The sequence below is a fragment of the Saimiri boliviensis genome, chromosome 3 (assembly GCF_048565385.1).
Source record: "Saimiri boliviensis isolate mSaiBol1 chromosome 3, mSaiBol1.pri, whole genome shotgun sequence".
NCBI classification, from domain to species: domain Eukaryota; kingdom Metazoa; phylum Chordata; class Mammalia; order Primates; family Cebidae; genus Saimiri; species Saimiri boliviensis.
In genome coordinates, this window is record NC_133451.1 from 178,451,507 (window position 1) to 178,475,669 (window position 24,163).

Sequence of the window (24,163 nt, forward strand, 5' to 3'; positions counted from 1 at the left end):
AGTATACAAAATCAATGTGCAAAATCACAAGCATTCCTATACACCAATAATAGACAAACAGCCAAATCACGAGTGAACTCCCATTCACAATTGCTACAAAGAGAATAAAATACCTAGGAATACAACTAGCAAGGGATGTGAAGGACCTCTTCAAGAAGAACTGCAAACCACTGCTCAAGGAAATAACAGAGGACACAAACAAATAGAAAAACATTCTATGCTCATGGTTAGGGAGAATCAATATTGTGAAAATGGCCATACTGCCTAAAGTAATTTATAGATTCAGTGCTATCCCCATCAAGCTACCATTGACTTTCTTCACAGAATTGGAAAAACCTATTTTAAATTTCATATGGAACCAAAAAAGAGCCAGCATAGCCAAGACAATCATAAGCAAAAAGAACAAAGCTGTAGGCATTACACTACCTGACTTCAAGCTATACTACAAGGCTATAGTAATCAAAACAGCATGGTACTGGTACCAAAACAGAGATATAGATCAATAGACCAGAACAGAGGCCTCAGAAATAATATCACACATCTACAAACATGTGATATTTGAAAAACCTGACAAAAACAAGCAATGGGGAAAGGATTCCCTATTTAATAAATGGTGTGGGGCAAACTGGCTAGCCTTATGCAGAAAGCTGAAACTGGATCCCTTCCTTACACCTTATACAAAAATTAACTTAAGATGAATTAAAGACTTAAATATAAGACCTACAACCATAAAAACCCTAAAAGAAAACCTAGGCAATATCATTCAGGACATAGGCATGGGCATGGACAAGGACTTCATGACTAAAACACCAAAGCAGTGACAACAAAAAACAAAATAGACACATGGGATCTAATTAAACGAAAGAGCTTCTGCACAGCAAAAGAAACTATCATCAGAGTGAATAGGTAACTTACAGAATGGGAGAAAATTTTTGCAATCTATCCATGTGACCAAGGGCTAATATTCAGAATCTACAAAGAACTTAAACAAATTTATGAGAAAAAACAAACAACCCATCAAAAAGTGGGTGAAGGATATGAACAGACACTTCTCAAAAGGAGACATTTATGCAGCCAACAAACTTATGCAAAAAATATCATCATCACTGGTCATTAGAGAAATACAAATCTAAACCACAATGAGATACCATCTCATGCCAGTTAGAATGATGCTCATCAAAAATTCAGGCGACAGCAGATGCTGTAGAGGATGTGGAGAAATAGGAACACTTTTACACTGTTGGTGGGAGTATAAATTAGTTCAACCATTGTGGAAGACAGTGTGGTGACTCCTCAAGGATCTAGAGCTAGAAACACCATTCAACCCAGCAATCCCTAATGGGTATATACCCAAAGGATTATAAAGCATTCTATTATAAAGACAAGTGCACACTTAGGTTTACTGTGGCACTTTTCATAATAGCAAAGACTTAGAACCAACCCAAATGCCCATTCATGATAGACTAGATAAAGAAAATGTGGCATATATACACCATGGAATACTATACAGTCATAAAAAAGGATGAATTCATGGCCTTTGCAGGAACATGGATGAAGCTGCAAACCATCACTCTCAGCAAACTGACACAAGAACAGAAAACCAAACACCGCATGTTCTGACTCCTAAGTGGGAGTTGAACAATGAGAACATATGGATGGACACAGGGAGGGAACATCACATACCGGGGCCTGTTGGGGGGATAGTATTAGGAGAAAAACCTGATGTAGATGACAGGGTGATGGATGCAGCAAACCACCGTGGCACGCATATACTTATGTAACAAACCTGCACGTCCTGCAACATAAATGAGTAGATTGCTCCATAAAAAAAGAAGAAGAAGAAGAAAAAAAGAAGTCAGGGTGGCTAGGATGAAATGCAATGAAAATTAATGGCCTGAAAGTTTTTAAGCTCTGTATGCTTTTCTTCAGATGAGAACCCTGCCATTATTTTCAAAGAAGAGAGCCAAAGAAATAAGCTCCAGAGAATAAAAATCAAGATTACAAAACCAAGTCAGGCATAGAGCCTAAATAAACGCTTCACAAAGCATAAATTTACATTCACCTCTTTGTTATGCCCTAAAATGTGATTTAAGAAGAACTATGGACAGGAGAGAACTTTTCCAGTTTTAGGGATGTTGGAGGATAAGAACTGATCAATACTCAGGAATTAACCAAGAGTGTCAATCCAGGATAGAAATGAATGTGAACAGCTGTGTTTCCCAATTTGACCTCAGGACATCGGATCTTTAGTATTTCCATAATATGACTATAAAAAATATGTCCCTCTACCCTTATTGCTTTCCTTAATGGATAATGCTTCTGGCTTGGATCTTTGTGTGGAAAAAAGGATCTTTTGTCTCATAAAATGTTACAGATGTTGCTATGGTAACACATTTTAATTTTATTCCTATCTCAGAAGATAAACATGGAAAAATGCAATTGGCAATTTAATCTAATATTTAGCATTTGCTTTAAGTCCACAGAGCATTTTGATGTTTGTTTTTAAGGAACATTGGCACTTTTCTTAACCTGCTGTACTCAATTAAACAAAATCCTGAAGGCCCGTCTAAAAGGTATTACTTTGCCAACTTAAAAATACCATGTGGCCAAGTTTTAAAACCCATAAGGGAAAGAAAGCATGCTGCTTCTATGACAAAATTCTTAGGTGGCCAGAATATGTTTGTATTTGTGGGAATTTTCTCCCGGGCTAAAAACAAGAACCGAACCTTTCAGCATTTACAAAGACAGAATCAATTTGGTTTGAAATAAAACCCTCCTGTTAAATAGACAGATGATTATTGAATGTTTGTTCTAGTAGTAACCCCTGCAACATATCGCAGTAAAACTTTTGACAGTAAAGCAAGTTGTTTACTTTGCACTCGGTAAATAACTAAGGTTATTGCATACAGAGGCTGTAACGTGAAGCCATGTTTCCTGTTGAATTATAACGATATATGTTTACACGGTAGATAAAGACTTCCATACTTGCCAGCATCATAAAGCAAGGCAAAAAGCACAAGCAGAAGGGAATACACAGGAAACATGGTCAAGATTGCACTGCAGGAATTTAAGTCCTGTGACGTTTCCTCTAGCATTGCAAAGAGACATCAGCCCCTGATGGCATTTTTCAAAAGCCATCAGTCCCATTTCACATTTTTTAATGATTTTCTAGGCAGCAGAAGAGTTAATGAAGGGTGTGGTCAATTTATACAATTTTCAGTTACAAACCTGTGGGGGTCAAGTCTGATTTTGATTCACCATATGCCGCACTAACCAGTTCCAGAGCACACTTGGCCTGCATCTCAGACAAGAATCCTGATTCATTCATTACATGATTAGAAAGCATGCAGCCTGCTTAATTTTAGTTATATTCGATCTTTTTAGAATAATAAAAAAGTCATCATTATTACTGATTCATACACTGACATTTAGAAATTTCCATAATGAATGCACTAACACTACAGCCCTTTTGAAATACCACAACACATGCAAGTTGCCAGTAATTAGACCGGAGTGCCTACCTAAGTTGTTCTTGAAGCAAGCTTCAGGCCTTTGTAATATTTTCCCTTCATAAAAGTCCCCAAGTATTTACAGTCTGTAGATGAGATCATTCTCTTGAAATGGTAGAGATTAAATGAGAGGAGGAATGAGAGTCAAAGAGAGGTTGTTCACACTAACACTACGTGTATTGAAAAGATTCCACGGCACTATCTGGGTTCTCATTGGTCACTCGGCGGGCTGGAACAATATTTGCTCCAGTTGCTATGTAGAGAGGAGTGGCTGCCAGTTCACTTCACTAATAAGCCTGAACCTGGCCTCTGCAGATAAGAGTAGTTATTGTTTGAGTTAATGTGCTTGCTGATAAGATGCTCACCAAGTCAGGTAAAAGAGAGATTTTTCTTTTATGAACAACCATAGAATTGTTATAGATATTTCTCTTGTCACTCTCTGAATTTTAACAGCTGTTGCAAAAAGTAAACCAGGAGACAATTCCTGTTGTTTTTTTTTTTTTTTTTAAATTAGTCTTTCCTTTTTTAGGAATGCACATCTATCTAAAAGATCACACTTATTTTCCTAATAAGGACATCATCCTTAAAATATAGAAGAATAACTCACACACCCCAACTCTGAAAACCAATTAAAATATACTTAAAGCAATCCATGGTGCTATTTTATAGATATATAATACATATGTAGAATATGTGTATTACATATGATATGCATATATAAATATTTATATATAAAATATACATATATACATACACAAACACACATATATTAGTGGAAGTTATTTTAGGAAAAATTTCCCAAATTTCAAATGAAGTAGTTTGGATTTGCAGGTACCTTTTAGATACAGAAACCCTATCACCAAACTCTGTGAGCAAGCCTAATGCGCACATATGTATGCAAGTTTGAATAATACAGGACTAATGTAAAACACATGCCAATTTAGGCAGAGTTTAAAAAAATTTAAAGACACATGTTTTTCCTTTTGTATTTAGAGAAATATCCTACTTTTTTTTTTTCAATTTATACTGATCATATGCATTTTTGTGGGATTGTGTGAAGGAAAGACTTCAGATCCTGAGTTTAACTTCACGTAATGAACAGAGGCATATGAAAACAAGAATATTTAATATGCCTTTAATGACCAACTTTTAATGTACCCCAAATCATGAGAAAAATGGAATAAATTACTTAACAAGTGGGATGCTTTTCAGTGTTCTGATATAGAATTTCTAAAAATTATCAATTATGATGGAAATCATCTATATATTTCTAATTTTCTCTTACCATTAGGTCAATAAAGCTCAATGATTTTTTGCTATATATTTACCAGTTACTAACAGAAATAAAAACTAATAAACTAATATATTCATAAAACTTCTCACAAAACCTAAGGGCCCATGTTGCTTTAAACTCTGCCCTAGAATAATAAGAAATTTCAACTTTTATCTAGAATATTTTAGAAATTAAAATGAAAAATATTTTTAGATAATTGAAAAGAACCTCAATAGACAATCCAACAGGAAGGTTTCTGATTTTTTTTTTAATTACTTAAAAAATTTTATGGATTTAGGGGATATAAATGCAGTTTTACTGTATGGACATATTATGTAGTGGTGAAGTCTGGGATTTTAGTGTACCTATCACCTGAATGGGGTACGTTGTACCCAACAGGTAATTTTTCATCCCCCCTCCCACCCTCCCACCTTTTGGAGTCTCCAAAGTCTATCATTCTGCTATGTCCATGGGTGCAGATTATTTAGCTCCCACTTACAAGTGAGAACATGTAGTGTTCAACTTTCTGTTTCTGAGTCATTTCACTTAGGATAATGGCCTCCAGTTTCATTCTTTTTTTATGGCTGAGTAGAATTCCATGGGGTGTGTGTGAGTGTGTGTGTGTGTGCATGTGTGTGTACCACATTTTTAAATCCAATCAACCATTGAACCATTGATGGACACGGGACACTTAGGTTGATGCCATGACTTTGCTTTCCATTTTCTTTGTGGTTTTAATTTATATTTCTCTGTATAATTAGTGATGTCAAGCATTTTTTCATGTGTTTGTTGGCCACTTATATGTCTTCTGTTAAAAAATGTCTGTTCATTCCTTTGTACACTTTTCGATGGAGTTATTTATTTCTTGTAGAGTTGTTTGAGTTTCTTGTAGGTTCGAGATAGTAGTCCTTTGTCAGATGCTAGACTGTTAATATTTTCTCCCATTTTGTAGGTTGTCTGTTTACTCTGATGACTACTTCTTTTGCTGTGCAGGAGTTTTTTAGTTAAATTCAATCTTATTTGTCTATTTTTGTTTTTATAAAAAGATTTTTGAACTCAAACATGTGAGAACCACATGATGCTACTAAAATTTGGCTGCTTACAAAATGAAGCTACAGAGAGACAACTCACTGGTCAAGTAAGGGAATAAATGCTCATAGCTAGAAAAAGGGCTGCAGAATGTGGTTCCAGTTGTTTTTCTGTGTTGCCTCCTCAATTAAGACAACATGTTTCCTGAGGAAGTTTGGAAAGAACAATCTGGTATATCCCCGGCTTCACTGCATTTGCTGATCTCTGTTGGGCCTGGCCAATCCGCACTATCCAGAAACACTTCATTGTGTGTTCATGAAAAACACACAAATAAATGAGCCCGATGTTTATACTAATGTGCAGATTTCTTCTGTTTAGCGCTTTACTTTAATAGCGGGTTAACACTAAGAGTATAGGAAAACAATGAAATTGGTGATCCTCATGCCACTGTGGAAAGAAACATGCTAACGACAATATGTTTATTAAACAGAACATGTTTATGTCTTCATGAACTCAAGAATCAGTATAACTTCCATGATATAAATATGTAGAGATAGCTGAGCATGGTGGCTTATCCCTGTAATTCCAGCATTTTGAGAGGCTGGGGTAGGAGGATCTCATGGGACTAGCAGTTTGAGACCAGCCTAGGCAGCATGGAGACCCTATCTTGACAAAAATATAAAAATTAGCTGGGCTTGCTGGCACATGCGTAGCTCCAGCTACTTAGGAGCCTGAGGTGGGAGGATCTATTGAGCCTGTGTAGTCGAGGTTGTAGTGAGCTGTGATTGAGCCACTGCATTCCAGCCTGGGTGACACAGTGAGACTCTGTCTCAAAATTAAAAATAAATAAATAAATAAATGGAATTGATTAGTATAGATAAATATCTTCCTGTGAAAAACTGAAAGAATTTTATCCTTTAAAACAGGGTCTATATCTAGAAAAGAATGTAAGCTGAGTTTGGTGTTTCTAAAAATCAATTACTTAGTACTCCCAGAGAAAGTTTTCTGTGGGATGATGGCCAAAGAGATTGGCTAAATGCTAAGAGACTATATTCTTTCTCTTACATTATCTCTGCCCTATTTTGTACTATTATTATCAATAGTATCCAGAATTCGGTCACAAGACAGGTCAAAAGTTCTAAGCGTATTTTAAGGAAGAAAAAAATTCCACATCATTACATAACACAAAACATGCAAATTCTGCAACAGCCACTAGCATTATCTGGCTAGATTTAGAACACAAAATTTTCTCAAGGCTATAAAATTTAATGGAGCATTAAAAAATATCACAAGGAATCAGCTTTTCGATTATGACAGCTTTACCTTTCAATTCAGACAGATTCTCTTTTATGAGCTCTTCTTTTTTTCATGAAGTAGGGTGACGGTGACAACATCAAGTATATTATTCACCAGTATACTAGAAATACCATTAATCAGAATTGAGCTTCTTCTCAGAGTGTAAATTTGCACGTGTGTTTTTCTGCTGGGGGACCTCCTGGCTTTCCCTTGACCTCCAGATGACATTAGCATGCGACACCACACCCAGCGAATTTTTTTTTTTTTTTTTTTTTTTTTTTTGTAGAGATGGGGTTTCACTACGTTGCCTAGTCTGGTCTCCTGGGCTCAAGTGATCTGCCTGCCTCAGCCTCCCAGTGTTGGGATTATAGGCATGAGCCCTGCACCTAGCCAAGTTTTCTTAAGGGTAATATAATATTGAATTTAAGAAAATATGTGGTCCCCTTATGGGAGCAAATATCAGGGTGGATCTGCTTTTGATCAATGTAGAGACCTATGACTTAATCTACAGTGATTTTCCCTAAAAAACATAAATATATAAACTTCAAATGAAAAATTACATTAATGGCCTTGGGATCCCAGAGAAATTAATTTTGTGCATATATAATAGTACATACAATTATATAGTCTGTTATTTTATTTCCATAGGTTCAGCTCCCAAACTTCCAATTCCTCCGTGGATTTCTGTCATTAGTCTCAGTCAAGAATTTTAATAGGCATTGTATAGCCCCTCCTTGACCATATATAGAAAACAGCTTGTTTAGTCTATTCACAATTTTAGATTATGTCATCTTTTCTAGTAAGACCTTGAAGAGCAATGTATTATATTTGTATTTCTATCTGTGCCTAACAGTGTTATGCCATAGAGACTGAACAGATTCTTGCTAAGTAGACAAATAAATGAACGTAATGGATACAATGGGCTCTAAATTTCTCTTCAAAGAATCAACATGTCAGTATGCTCAGTTGTTTCTCCTCCATTTTCAAGTTTAACTTCCTTGTAGTTTCAGTGAACAACCTTCTCCACCAGTTCTAATCAGTAGTTCACATCTGTTCCCCTGGCCCCCGGCTCTGTCCTGACTCATCCTGGTTACCTGCTTCAGTCACCTGCTCCAGTTACCTGTTCTGGTCACCTGTTTTGATCTAGATCACCCCTGGCTACCTGCTTTGACCTGCTTGTAACCATCTTTCCTGTCAAACCACCCACCTTGCCATTCCGTCTTGGACCCCTGCTCTCTTTAAAATAGCCAATCAGGATTAATCTAGCTTGTGGAGTCTAACCCTAGCCAATAGGGAATGATGCAGCAGTAGGGGTGATCCCCGTCAGGAATAAGTACCCCTTTTCCTCCTTTGTCCAAATGTGTGGTTACCATTGCTCCATTCATGAGCTGCACCCTTCTAGAAGTAAACTGCCTTGCTGAGAGGATTTATCTTTGAGTGCTATTTCTTTTGTGACATCAAAATATTACTTATAACACAGTTATACATTTATAGGAAAAATTATGAAGAGATTATATGCTAAAAGTCATGGTTGGTTGAAGGGGAATAGGTCACCTCACTTGAGACACTGGTTATGTTGGAGTCTACATGACCTTATCTAACCTCACCTCACCTCTAAGAAATACTGGCTTCATTAACATTTGAACAAGAGACCTAGAAATGTTAATTCAGGTATCTCAGCAACTGTTGAGTGACTTGCCTGTGAGTCACATTTGAATACTGTGAACTATGATAATGTGATAGTAAAGGACAGCTAGGCTCAGAATAAAACCCTCATCTTCTCATCCTAGTGAAGCCCAGATAGATTCTCTTCTACACTGACAGACAGTGGAAACTAGGAAGGTGAAGGGTGAGAGAAGGATAGATGAAGACAGACTACTTAATGGGTGCAAGGTATGTTACCTGAGTGATGGATATCCTAAAAGCTCTGACTTCAACACTACACAATCTATGCATGTAACACAATTACACGTGTACCTCATACATTTATATGAATAAATTGTTTTTTATTTAAAGTGTTTTTCTTCCACAAAACCAGAGTTGCTTCACAATTCTTGGTTATCAGTAGAACACAGACTGACAACCAGTGCCTTGGGGAAGAGATTTATATAGTGGAGATCTACCTGATCTTGGAAAATCTTAGCTTGTAACACATCACATCAAGCAAAAGTTTTTATAATGCATTATATATATAAATAGAGAACACTACCACTTTCTTATATGACTTTAACTAAGAATGAATAGTTTGACCTTGCCAAAATGTCACACTTCAAAATCTACATTCATTTAAAAGACAAATAAAAATTACTAACAAAAGAAAACTGAAGAGGAAAATTGGCAAATAGTTTTGTAGTTAATATTTTTGTGGGTTTCTTGATGTGCTCAGTTTAAGTGAGATTTGACTTTAATCATGGAGATGGAGTGATGTAATAGAAAGATATCTGACTAATAGCAGGATGTTTCTGGTTATGGTCTATATGTCTTTAAATGATAGAGTACCTCAAGGCTCTGCCTGAGTCTCATTTCCCAGAAGAAAAGACATGCTTTAACTGCCTTATATAAGCCACTTCTGATCCCTTTCCCCTGAGCTCCAGATTCTTATGTACAACTGCTCTGAGATTGCTAGTCAGATAGGTGTCTCCAACTTAACATGTCTGAAACAGAAGCTTGACGCCAACTCTCTTCTCAGTCACTTGCCTGTCAAACTTGCCCATCTACCAGTTGTTCCCATTTCAGCTAACAGATCCACTATCCACTCACTTGCTCAAGCTCCAAATCATTATTTATTCTTCTGTCTGCCACTCCCCACAAACAGTCTGTCAGGAAGTTCTTCCAGCTCTCTCTCTAAAAATATACTGCAAATCCAACTTCTTTTCACCATCTCCACTCCTATTTTCCTTTTGGTTCACTCATCCCTTGCCTTTCATATACTCTCTTGTATAGACCATTCTCGACACAAAGGATGGAGCTGCAGGCATCTTCTGCGAACAAAACTTGGATCACTTTCTCTCAGAATCATCGAATGGCTTCCCATTGCAAGTAGAATGAGAAACCATCTCCTTTCCATGGCCTAGAGTCCCCACATGGCTCCATTCTTTTCAGGGTCACCTCCTGGACCCTCCATGCTCAGCCATACTGGCCTCCTTCCCCCTCTTCAAACATGCCTGCCTCTTTTCCATCTCAGCACCTTTCTCTTACTGGTTTTCTCTTCCAGGAACACTTTCCTCTGTTACTTTCTCAGGGAGATCTCCCCTGACCACACCATCTAAAGTAATCCCGTAGTCCCGGTTACTTTCCAGCCTGCATTTTTATCTTTCTCAAGCACTTAACACCATTTAAAATTACATTACGTATTTATTTGTTTATGTGTTTGCTATCTTTTTCCTCTTGCCAGCACATACACTTGAAGGCAGAAACCTAATCCGTCTTGTTCATAGCGACATCTCTGGTGTCTAGAACACAGACTTACTCCTGAACTTCTTTAATGATGGATGAATGAATGAACACACGAATGAATCTCAGGCAGTACTTACCTCCTCTGTGCCTTTGTTTGTTACTTTAAATACTGGTAGGTTTAGAAATAATATATGTAAATCACCCAGTACAGTACCAGAAATAGAAAAGACACAGAGCCGATATTTGGTGACTGTAGAAAGGATATTCTTCCTATAATTCATGGCACACACTGGAAAGTAATTTGATAGAGTGAAATGATACTTAGAATTAGAAGTACTGGGTCTGCATTCCTTTTTATTTTTTTATCCTTGTGACCTTTGAGCCAATGTTTCCACTTCTCTGAGTTTTAGGTCCATTACCTGTAGATAATAATCCAGTTGTTATGAGAATCAATATTTAGGCAATGTCTGTAAAAGTATACTGTAAAGTGCTAAGCAAATACATGTAATTTAAGCATTATTATTATGTGGAAATGTCTGTTGATGAACGGAGGGAAAAAGTCATGGTAGCTCTTATTTTTCCATGACATTCCTCCTGAAATAATTAAGTTTTTATACGTTGAAGTGTCAAAACTGACCTCATTTCAGATGGACTACTCCCCCTGAAAATCAATGGATGGAAACCACTCTATTTCTTTATATATATATATATATATATATATATATATATATATATATATATTTATTGCATTTTAGGTTTGGGGTACATGTGAAGAACATGCAAGATTGTTGCATAGGCACACACATGGTAGTGTGGTTTTCTGCCTTCCGTCCCCTCACCTGTATCTGTCATTTCTCCCCATGCTATCTCTTCCCACCTCCCCACCCCCCCGTCCCTCCCCCATTTCCCCCCAACGGACCCCAGTGTGTAGTGCTCCCCTCCCTGTGTCCATGTGTTCTCATTGTTCAGCACCCACCTATGAGTGAGAACATGCGGTGTTTGATTTTCTGCTTTTATGTCAGTTTGCTGAGAATGATGGGGAAACCACTCTATTTCAAGTAAAGGTAAGCTCTGGAAATTCTCTTTAAAAGGTTAGAAAAATAATAAGAGAAATTTGAATAATCTGGGAGTTACATGCATGCATGAAGGTTAAGAAAAATAAGTTAAGAAAAAAGCTTAGGAATATGTTTTGAATATCTTTTTTTCTACCTTGAAAAAGAATTTTGAAAGTTGGTCATCTGGGGCTGGGTGCAGAGGTGCAGACCTGTAACCCCAGAGTTTTGGGGGGCCAAGACAAGTGGATCATTTGAGGCCAGGAGTTCAAGACTAGCCCAGTCAATATAGCAAGACCCCTATTTCTAAAAACAGTTAAAAAATTAACTGGGCATGATGGTGCATGCCTGTAGCCCTAGCTACTTGGGAGGCTAAGGCAAGAGGATCATTTAAGCCTAGAACGTGGAGGATGCAGTGAGCTGTGACTGTGGTACTGCACTCCAGCCTGGGCGACGGAGTGAGGCTCTTTTTCAGAAAGACTAAAAGACATGAAGAAGAAAATTGGTCTTTATCTTATTAGGTTGTGTATCTGTCTATGGCAGCTTCATGAAAGGAAGGAGTCTTGGTGGTGATTTGGCTTCACTGGCTTATCTTTGACTGCATCCAGGGAGGCCTCAGAGCACAGGACCCGACAGGACTGGCTTGATATAGGGCTGCTCACGTCTCTATCATCTTCCTGGCTCCAGGGCATAATAACAGGCACTGAAATGCCTCCCTCTTGACTGCAGATGTATTTTCCTACTTTTCCATGGACACTGCTTCCTTTGTTATTGCTGGTAACTTTGCTTTTCAAAGCAAATAAATCATAACCAACAGCTTAATTATGCCAGAGTATTTGCATGTCTGTATGCACTTAAAAAGTAGAATAAAATATTTGCCCATATCCAGAGTGGACATTTAATTGGTCAGCTTTCTGTGAAGATGGATGTAGGGGTTAAAGCTTCCTAAAGATAGGGTTGGATCTGCCTTCCACAAAACTAATAGGTTTAGTGCTTATTACAGTACTTAGCACTTACTAGGAACTCAAATGTTGGTTAAGTACATGTCTGAATGGGTTAATGAGCTTCTTCTCTGATCCCCTGACAGCTTGATACAGAAACAGGTCCCATTGTACCTGTTTCTGTATCAAGACTACTTGGAAAGGTGCTATGAATCACTTAAATCATTTTAGGATCATTTAATTCCATTAGATTGCTAAGAATAATTTCTTTCTTGATACTCATACTCTTCGTCTTCCAATTTTAAGTGAAACTTTTTAGAGAAAGTTTCAAAAGAAATCTGTCTGGTTCAAATTATGTGTGAACCTGATACTAGTAACTGCTGAGTGGTTTCAGATTACACTGTCAACACTGCATGGTTCTAGTGCTTCCCAGCTGCAGTGTTACTGGACAAGAAGAACTTCATTCTTCAAGGATTCAGTGAGGTGATGGGTGTTATTGTGAAAAGCAAGTAACTGGCCTTGCAGAATGAGAGAGGTTTTTTTTTCTTTTTTTTTTGGAGGTCATGTACTTTTCTTAGGGTACCTGAACTATTTTATTTCAGAACCAGCTACCAATCTTGTTATGGGACTTCAGAAAGAACATTTTACAACCCATTTCATTTCATGTCTGTCATGAACTTGTTGCATGGATCATTACATCCCTTCATAATCAACCTGATGTCATAGATTGAGGGTACCTTGAATTACTTCTACACAATATAATTGAAATTAGTAAAATATGCTATTTAAATTTCATATAAATTCAAATATTATTTTAAAAAGCACCAGGTAAAATTCACTGGCTTATATATTGCATGTTTGCGTGTGCACTCTCTTTCTCTATTTCTCTCTATCTTTCTGAGACAAGTTTCATTCTGTCGCCCAGGCTAGAGTGCAATAGCGGTGTGATCACGGCTCACTGTAATCTTGACCTCCGTGGGTAGCGTATGCTTGTAGTAGCTAGGCATACCAACATACCTGGCTAATTTTTGTATTTTTCATAGAGATGGGGTTTTGTCATGTTGCCCAGGCTTGTCTCGACCTTCTGGGCTCAAGCAATCCACCCACCTCGGCCTCTCAAACTGCTGAGATTACAGGTGTGAGCCACCGCACCCAGCCTATATATTGCTTTCTTTGTAAGACTCAAAAGCTCTCTACAAATGGCTCTGATATTATCGCTATAATAATGTTCTTTCATTTGAAATGTGCATATTTAAACATGTTATCTTAAAATTTTTCAGCTATGTTTGAATTTTGATATAATTCCATTTCTAGTGATTAAAATTCAGTGTCAAGGTTGGACCATAGTTTACGCAGTTCATGAGCAAATAGTTTTTGCATCATTTATCAGAAGGGTTGGGTCAGTATCCCACGGTCTGTACCTTTAATGATTCTTCTCAGCAAAACTGACCTGAATTTCTCCATTTTCGTACAGTCTTGCTATGGCATTGGCTGGCTAACTTGTTAAAGTAATTAGAGTTTTCAGAGGCTGAACAGTCAATATGAAGTGACTGAAGAGCCTTAAGGCAGATACATCAGGGGCAGTGTGAAAATATTGCTATGGCTAAAAATCCAGAGTTCCTTTTGCACGTTACCATGTTTTTCCAGAGCAAATATTTCTGCTTCTGTTGTTAAGTCATTTGTAATTCAGGGTGAGTTAAAGGGGGGATTTCTTGCATCATGTTGGAACTAAAAGAAAGTATATTAGGATAAGTCAAATCATATGGATAATCCATTCATTCCAACCTAGTCCTGTCATAACCTCTCAGTCTGCGATTTCAATTGCTGTGTGGAAAGTTACATTATATTTTGAACTTTGTCATTTTATAAACACAGAAAAAAGACACACCTAGGTCATGTTTTACAATGAATGGCAGATCATTATTGCTTCCTTTGGTATTTCCTCTGTAATGTTGATTATGATGAACTCCTGGCACTATGACAATAAATGGCATTCCAAAGAAATTCCATTTTCACTTATGTAACAGGATGTTAGAATGGGGCTCCTCTGGTCTCTGTTTCCATGGAAGCTCAAGTGTGGTGGTGGATAACAGGTACCCGTATGTGTCTGAGGTGGATACATATATATGGATTTTCAAAGAAAGGAATTAAAAACCAGTTCCAAGACTCTCGGGCCTTTCAGCGCATCAAGGATATAAAAAGTGGTCAGAGTTTGGAGAGGGAGGAAGGGCTGGTGAAAAGACTCACTTGGAGAGAGGCCTGTTCGTGAAAGAGCTGGTGGTGGGTGGGTGGGTGGGGAATGTTATTTCCAAACCACAAGCCTGCTGATGGAGGAAGGGTCACCTCTACAGCTTTGAAACGCCTTCCTTGCATTCAGGATACCCAGAGGGCTGGTGCCTGACTCCTGCCTGAGAAAAGTAAAGTGTACTGTGGACAGGGGTCTATCTTGTCCTGGGAAATTTCACAGGAAAGGAGATCCCAGTACTTGTGCGTGGAGGAACCAGGGAGGTGTTGATCCACCAGCACTGATTTTCACTTGCAGTTTGGGGAGCCAGAGCTGGGGGATGAGTAAACATAGCACATAATGGGTGGAGCTGCTGTTGGTTCAACACAGCAGCCCGGAGGGGTGAGAGGTGACCTCATCAGAAAGAGGCTGGAGATGAGGAACTGATTTGCAGGAGCTGAGGAAGGTGTCCCAGGTGGCCAAAACAAGGGCCTCTGCCCGGGCTCTGTAGAGCCTAAAATGCACTCCAGGAGAAAAAGAGCTGGTTTTAGCCATGACCAGGACCAGAGAGAGCAAAGCCACCCAGCCAAGTAAGGACAGTCCTGGCTCCCCACGTTCCCTCCCGTTCCCCTTCCCCACCAGCAGGAAGCGCACAGGCAGGGGTGAGCGGGGGAGACTGAGGAGCAAGAGGGAATCCCCTGCTCACAGCTGGCTCAAGCCTGGAATTGGTCCTCACTGAGGTAGAGGAGATATTCTCATACCACAGCAAGCTCAGAGGTTTGAGAATTACACGGGATTAGGCCTTCTTATTACTGAAGGAGACTGTGCTTGAGATTTAATGCGGGTGTAGGGCACCTTACCTAAGAGTAGGTAGTGTCTGTGGCATTGCCACACTGGGACATAGAAAAATGACTGCAGTCCAGTGGAATAAATTTAAAGGGGAAGGGGACAAGAAGAATTGATTCTGATTTGTTGACTTCTTGACTTGTCCTAGTCCAACCTATTGAGCATGCCTAGAATGAACTAATGAATATGATTTAATGGCTACAGTTTCAAAGTTAGTGCTTGCAGAGACAAATATAAGAAATAGCACAATAGGAATTAGTTGCTTGGAACTGCTCTAAGATTTGTTGGAATATCCTCAGATGCATCGAACTCTGTAGGGGAAACATAAACTGAACAAACAACAAGTGGAGGCCCGGCGCGGTGCCTCACGCCTGCAATCCCCGCACTTCGGGAGGCCGAGACGGGTGGATCACCTGAGGTCAGAAGTTCGAGACCAGTCTGGTCAACACGGTGAAACCCCGTCTCTAGTAAAAATTCAAAAATTAGCTGGGCATGATGGCACACACCTGTAATCTCAGCTACTCGGGAGGCTGAGGCAGGAGGATCGCTTGAACCCGGGAGGTGGAGTTTGTTGTGAGCTAAGATAGCACGACTGCACTCCAGCCTGGCGACAGAGCGAGACTCCATCTTTAAAAACAAACAAACAAACAAACAAAAAACCCAAAACAAGTGGAGATGTGAGTTGACAGCCCATTGAATATTGACATTTCCTGAGGGCGGCTGATTGCAGGAACACTTGCTCTGCTCGGGGCCTTCTTAACCTGTGCAGAGAGCTGAATAGGAGATAAAGCGTGGCTATAAAGCAGACAGAAAGAGCCGCTTCTTCTAGGCTTCATGCCTCAGTCACTACAGGAGAGTATGGAGCACCCTGCACGTAAGAGGCGAGGAGGCATCGGGCAGCCCCAAGGCGTGACACATTTCCTCCCATCTTTCTCTCCAGCACACATTTCTGTACTTTCCTATTTTCTGTCTTTTTTGTTAGGCCAGTTTGAATTAAGATGTTAAGACTGATAGTAACAACGATGTTCCTCTCAAGCATGACTTAAATGACTTAAAATATAACACAGGGTAAGAGTCTCAGGCGTGTGTGCGGGATGGATAGTTTGGGCTTTTAAAAGTCAGGCTACCAGGAGGTTCATTTGCACACATCGAAAGCATCCTGCTGTGCTCTGCTTCTGTTGGTACACGAGTTTCACTTCCGGAAAGCCCATTTTTTAAAAAATGAAAAATATATGTGAATGGAAGAGGGAAGACACTTGACCTTTTTCTTCACTTCTTCTTCAACTTCTGGTCCCTAGTTTAAAAGGTATTAACGTGAACTCCGTTTACAAACACTATGTGTTAGAAACTGTGCTAAGAGATCTTAAACATTTTCTTTCTCATCTGTGATCCCGGACTTTCAGGGTTGTTCTATACACATTTTACAAATGAGGAAATGAAGATTTAAGAAGGTTACATAGGATGTCTTAGTAACACAGTTAATTTGCCTCTGAGCCTGGAATCGATCCCTCTTTTTGACTGGATCCGTAGGTCTTACCGACCATGCTATCCAGAGGTAAACTTTTGAATAATTTATTCATAAGGTGTCAAGACCGGTCATGATGCTGAATACACAGATGGATAATGAGGGATTAAATCAACTGCTTTGGAATGAACTGCATTCTGTTTATGCTGTTTCTAAATCTGTGATGGCTGGCAAGTCGGCTCTGAAATGGAACGGCTGCTCTACTTACCTTTGTGGCGCTCTGCCTCACCTGCTGGTGTCATTGCATGAGAGAAAGCGGAGAAAGAGATGACTGATCTGCTAATATCAGATCTTTCTTTCTAAGACTCATATTCAGCCATCTAAAAGAAAAATTAGAACATAGTCTCCAGGCTGCTCTGGAGAAAACCCAGGGAGCAGCAAGTTTTCTCGGCAAGTGGGTCCCCAGAGGGCTCCCTGCCTCGCTGCAGGTCTGAATAAAGTGGTTGCACCTGCAACAAATTATCCCCCTCCCCACCAGGCAGATTCAGCCGTCTCCCTCCTTTTCAGTTAGGGAAAGGCTGGAACCTGGTACGGATTTATCTCAGGCCTCAGCCCTCAGGAACAGTTTTAGTCTTCTTCGGTTTCTGTGACTCCATTCTCTACTCCGTTCCTATCCAGCATTAACAGGGACCTGTTCAGATCTCATTGCCGACTCTTAAGACTTATTCACAAGTTCAATTCATTAGGAAAAATATGCCAAGGAACATCCTTAATAATAGTATAAATCTTTAATAACAGTAGATCTACATGTTTCTCCTTTCTTTCAAACTTCATTAGAAGACTGGACCCCAGTAAAATAAACTAGATATTTTTTTTTTCCATTGCATATAAATCTCATTGTATACAACTAAAAATACAAAAGTAGAAAGGAAAAGTCACTCAAAATTATGCCATATGAAGGCAAACATTGTTCCCATTTTAATGTATTTTGTCCCAGTGCTTGTAATTTGCATCTTACCTGGTTGAAATCAAACTGCATAAATAGTATACACATGATAGGTTTTTCTTTTAATCAGTGAAGTCGTTGAGGTGAGCTGAAAGCTGATTATTTATTTTTGGAGACCTCTTGGATTAAATTCTGATAGCTTCTGAAATCAATATTATTAAAGGAAAGATATATAAAAGCAAAATATAAAAAAAGTTAATTTACATACGGAGTATTAAAGACTTTCAAATTGCTCCGTAACAAAAACCTTTTAAAAAATTAGGAGCTTACTTAGCCTCAAATAGTTTAATGTTAGGAAAGCGTTACAAGTTGTTAAATAATAATGATTACTTTTTTAACAAAAGTTCTGAAAATACTGGCAGCACACATTGCTATGAGGCTGAATATCTGTGGTGACCAGGGATTGGCTGACGTGGAGGTATTCAAGCCTGGTGGTTTACGGTTCTGCAAATTTCTCCCCATCAAAGATGGGAGATCGTCTTTGCTGCAGCATTGGTAGATTTTCCCACTAACTGTTGGTGACCTGAAGAGTCAGAGAGAAACTAAATAAGGGTACTGGAGAAAGTAAAAGGTGAGCTAGCTTTCCCGGCCAATCATGAGTTTCTGGAAATACGTTCTTACTGAGAGAAAAAACACACAAAAATAAAACCTAGGACAAGGAATGACCTAATAACAATGGGTTTAAGGCATCAAGTATTTCATAAACGGTAGCGACCAGACATTTCCTAGCCCCGGAAAACAGAGCCACTGGGCTTCATCTGCAATCAAAGCATCTCCTGCATTGAACCAGGACTTGCTGATGGTGCACTGCATACCGGGCACTGAGCTGGGCACAGTGGGTTGGACAGACAGGGCCTCTGCTGCCATGGACCATGGACTCAGGGAAAGATGTGGTAAATGAACAGTTTTTAAAATCGCCATTGTCATAAATATCAGAAGTATATTCAACAGAAGATACTTCCCAGAATGTAGAATTCCCTGATTTAGCAAATAAAAGTAACATGATGCTCTACTTTACCCAGAAGCCCTCTCTGTCGAACGGTAATAGGAAGGTGAGGAGAAAGAACATCCCAGCAAGGGGAAAACTGCATATTCTAAGGCACCCAGGTGGGGAAGCAGCTTGGAGCTTATCAGAATCTAAGTTAGATATAAGGAAAAACAGTCCAAAAAAACAAAGCCAGGCCAACTAAAAAAAAAAAAAAAAAAAAAAAAAGGGAGGGGGGTGTAAATATATCTAATGATACACACACCTGTAATCCCAGCACTTTGGGAGGCTGAGGGGGGCGGATCATGAGGTTGGGAGTTCAAGATCAGCCTGACCAACATGGTGAAACCTCGTCTTTACTACAACTACAAAAATTAGCTGGGCGTGAAGGCACATGCCTGTAATTCCAGCTACTTGGGAGGCTGAGGCAGGACAATTACTTGAACTAGGGAGGTGAAGGTTGCAGTGAGCAAGATGGCGCCATTGCACTCCAGCCTGGCGACAGGGAAAAAAAAAAGGAATCGTTATACACAGAGGTACAGTCTCAGTGACCAAAGCTTTCTTTTTCTGACAGCACTATCACGGATTCTTGTGTAGGCAGACATAGTTATCTTTCTTTAGTGCCAACCCAAGCGCAAGAATATTCTCTCCAGTGACTTAGTTTTCCTGAATCCACTGATTGCAAATGTATCACTTACTTGTTTAAACATTTTACATTTAAAAAATTTTCCATTGTAGCACTTGCATTAATGACTCTTATAAATAAATTACCTTATCTTGGACTTACACTCTGTTTGCTTTAACTTGACCCATCTCTACCTTTTGCATCCTCACTGTCTTTTGGGTTCCTTCCTGGCTGTGGTTCCTCCTGTCACACATGGGGGCAGTAAAGAATAGGTTTTTAATTAGATTGACTTCAAATCCAAACTCCTCACTTAGTGTCTGAGTCAGCTTGGGTGCCTTAACCTAACATCTCTGAAACTCAGTTTTCACATCTTTAAAATGGGCCGATGACACTAGAGTTTTACCTTATAGAGTTGTTGTGTGGCTTTACTAATTCTACCCAGCCTGTGAGGTATTAGCGCAATGCTTAATACATATTAAATACATAGAAATACGTAAACATTTTAAAATTTCACTTCAGATTTCCACAGCTTGCTTTCTGTAGGAGGAGTTATGACTTTGTACTGGGTAGGATGATGTTGGCCATTGTGTTTCCAAACAGGAAAACTTAGCTAATGAACTGGGTTGATGTTGCTGGTGGGTGAGTGTTGAGAGCCTGTGCTGCCAGTAAGTGGTATGAGGAAGCTCATGGATTCTGGGGATTCATTTTCCTGCAGCACTGGACTTCCTTAAAAAAATCACCTTGCAGGCCGGGCACGGTGGCTCACGCCTGTAATCCCAGCACTTTGGGAGGCCGAGGCGGGTGAATCACGAGGTCAAGAGATCAAGACCATCCTGGTCAACATGGTGAAACCCCGTCTCTACTAAAAATACAAAAAATTAGCTGGGTATGGTGGCGCGTGCCTGTAATCCCAGCTACTCAGGAGGCTGAGGCAGGAGAATTGCCTGAGCCCAGGAGACGGAGGTTGCGGTGAGCCGAGATCGCGCCATTGCACTCCAGCCTGGGTAACAAGAGCAAAACTCTGTCTAAACAACAACAACAACAACAACAACAACAAATCACCTTGCACTTCCCCACATTTAAATCTACCTGCTTGTTTTCCACCAACTCAAAAAACAAAATGAAACCAACTTTCCAGCTTTCCACCCTCCCCTCAGCCCACGGTGGCTCTGGGCCCCTTCATGGATGTGGTTCCTTCCTCTCTCACATTGGGGGCAGTAAAGGATGCCCTCTTATTTAGATCGGTGTCAAATACAAACGCCTCACTTACTGGCTAAGCAAGCTTGAGTGACTTACCCTAACGTCTCTGAGACTCAGTGTTCACATCTTTAAAATGGGCCGGAGACATTAGAGATTTACCCGAACGATTTACCCTTGTAGGGTAATATCCCAAAACCAAGGACTCATGGGAGCTTCCTCTATCTCCCTTCCTAATTTGACTTGGTATTTCATGACTTGGAAAAACTTGATGTCATGTGAAAATTGGAAATGTCACTGTGTATTTTCTCTTCCAAATCATCAGTACAACATCAGAGTCAGGTATTTCCAGCACCGATCATAGGGCAACATGAGAGTTTAATTCTACCTCATTTAGTATAGATTTGTCTTGATTTTCTACCTTCAAGCCAGGTCACTATCCATGGACAAGTTGCTCTAAATACATGATTCACATGCCTATTTTTTAAAATAAAAATAAAACAACAAGTTATGAAATGTTAAAAGAAAATGAAACAAAAAATTTTTATTCTAAACTATTGTCAAAGGCCTTTGAAAGTCTTAATAAATGTACCCCAGGTTTGCTTTTGTCCACAATGATACCTCCTTTATAAAGAGTAGGTAATGAATTAGTCCATCATGGTTACTACATTTTGAAATTGTTTTATTTCCTTTAATAACTAATGTACCAAGCACTCAGGAATTCTACCACTTACACAATAAAAGAATTGTGACTCTCAAGTTTGTGGTTATGAAGTATGCTTCTGGAATCCTTATGTATAAAATCCTGATAAACTGTCACATTACCAGTTCCTAAGCAAGTGATAAAAAGCGGCTGGCAGCTTCCTAATTTTACCATAGAGTTTCTTCAAGTTGCTTAAATAATAGGCAAAAGACCCAAGCCAACAATTCACAAAAAAGAAAATAAACATTTGAAAATATAATTCATATTCAAAAATTCACACAAAAATAGATTTATTTTTTATCCAAATTAAGAGAAATTAAGAGAAACAGACTATCCAATTTAGGCAAGAATATAATGATTTTGGCTTTCTATGATTTGTAATGAGTCTTTCAGGGGTATAAAAATTACAATGTAACGCCGGGCGCGGTGGCTCAAGCCTGTAATCCCAGCACTTTGGGAGGCCGAGGCGGGTGAATCACAAGGTCAAGAGATCGAGACCATCCTGGTCAACATGGTGAAACCCCGTCTCTACTAAAAAAATACTAAAAATTAGCTGGGCATGGTGGCACGTGCCTGTAATCCCAGCCACTCAGGAGGCTGAGGCAGGAGAATTGCCTGAACCCAGGAGGCAGAGGTTGCGGTGAGCCGAGATCGCGCCATTGCACTCCAGCCTGGGTAACAAGAGCGAAACTCCGTCTCAAAAAAAAAAAAAAAAAAAAAAAAAAAAAAAAAAATACAATGTAACAAAGGCATGCATTATAATGCATGGATAACTCTAAACTTTGTCATTGGATTTGTACAATGCAAAAATTCTTGAAGCAACTGAAAACTTTGTAGAAGCTACATAGCAAGCAGTGTTGGTAAATTCTCCATGAATTCAAAGTATGCAAATTAGCACTAGTAATGAGAGAATTAGAAACTGTTTTTCCAAAAATAATGACAAGTAGATAAAACATTACATACAGTTCCATGAAAGAACATGGATTTGGGGCAGAGTATCAAGCTGAAAAACAAAACTAAATTAGTCATTGAAGAATTCATGACATGTGCCTCTAAAGAGACAAAGTTAAATACTGATCTCCTATAAGTGAGACTAATTTGCTTGCATAGCAAAAATTTGATTTTGAGTGCCTGGCTTGATTAGCAAAGTTCCCAAAGAGGGCACCCCATAGTGAGTGAGGAATGTATTTGCAGAAGCTCAGGTGGGCATTGGGCACTGGGAGACTCTCCCAGTGGCTCTTTAGAAGCTCATAAATATCTCTAGCTTCAAGTCCAGATTAGTTATAGAGGCTTACTGTGTTTTGTCATTTTGCCAAAAATGCCACTTTTGGTTTGGTTCCACATTTGGCTTTCCCCATGAGTCTTGCGGGGTTTTATTCTATTTTATCCCAGAGGAACAGAGAACTAGAATATCTCAAATATTTGTAGGCTTGGGGGAGCTCCATGACTTGGATATGGTAATTCTCTGCCTTGGATAGTATGACTGAAGGACTTAGCATTTCTCTTTGTTTTCATTTTCTGTCTTGATAAAAAAAAATTGTGGTTTTACACTGACTCAGACAAAGTAAAGACATCCCTTTTAACTTAGGATTAGCCGTGAGGACCTCTTCTCTCCTTTTTATTAAATGTGCTCTACTTCCAATCCCTCCACAACCCCAGGCCCACAGTTATCCTAAGTATTTGCTGATATGGGGGAAATGGCACTAAGCATGGAAAGAGATGAACCCGGCATGAATCCTTCATGTCTTGTATTCACTATGGCTAATGGAGAAATTATTCAGATTTATTTTCTCTATTTGTAAAATGATTACTCAAGGATGTTGGGAGAAATAAATGAGATGACGTATATGAAAATGTAACCAATATAATTCTACATAAGTGAATTTTTATCAGAATCATCACCAACTTCTTCATTTTGGGAATAGAATTTCATTGCCTTTTGCTAAATGCTACTATAAAAAATAAGATATTTAAAAATCTCTTGGTTTTCTGAGGGTTAAAGATTTGTTTCTTCAATTCTAAGTCTCTCTTTTTTTTTTTTTTTTTTTTTTGTTCCTTGAATGATTGCCCACAAATGTCTAATGGCCAGTTACCTTTTCCAAAATTGAATAACCCATTGATAGGTATCTTTGGTTTCTCACCTCTCACCAGAATATTAAAATATACTGTAGGCTCCAACTTCCCTCTAAAAAGGATACTTTAAAAAAGAGAATTGGGTGAAGTATTAATAAGAGGGAGGGCCTGTACTGGGTTAAAAGGGTCAAGATCTTCCAGTATTAGATATTTGAAAAATCCACAGAAATAAAGGATGGAAAAAAAAATAAAATAATTGAGTAGTTGATTTTAACATTATCTTGTTTAGTTGATATTATATCAGACGAGTGAGCTTTTAAATATAAAAACTGTTAAGACTGTGTTTTGAAGCTGTACAAACACATATACCGAGACATCTGACTTTAAAAAATTGCTTTGAACATGTACCAAGATGAACATCTGTTTTCCATTCACTGCCCTTATGCTTTTTGTTTAGATGCAGCAATACTAAATTATTTTTTGAGAAGTGTGATATAAAAATCAATTGGCAATTTTATCATATTTCGGTGATATCTTTGTAAA

The 24,163-nt window shown here is 38.8% G+C and overlaps 1 protein-coding gene across 7 annotated transcripts in view; it reads right to left on the reverse strand.

Annotated features, from left to right (window-relative positions):
• PALLD (palladin, cytoskeletal associated protein) overlaps window positions 1-24,163 on the reverse strand; it is a 449,105-nt gene that overhangs the window by 368,105 nt on the left and 56,837 nt on the right. The window lies entirely within an intron of this gene.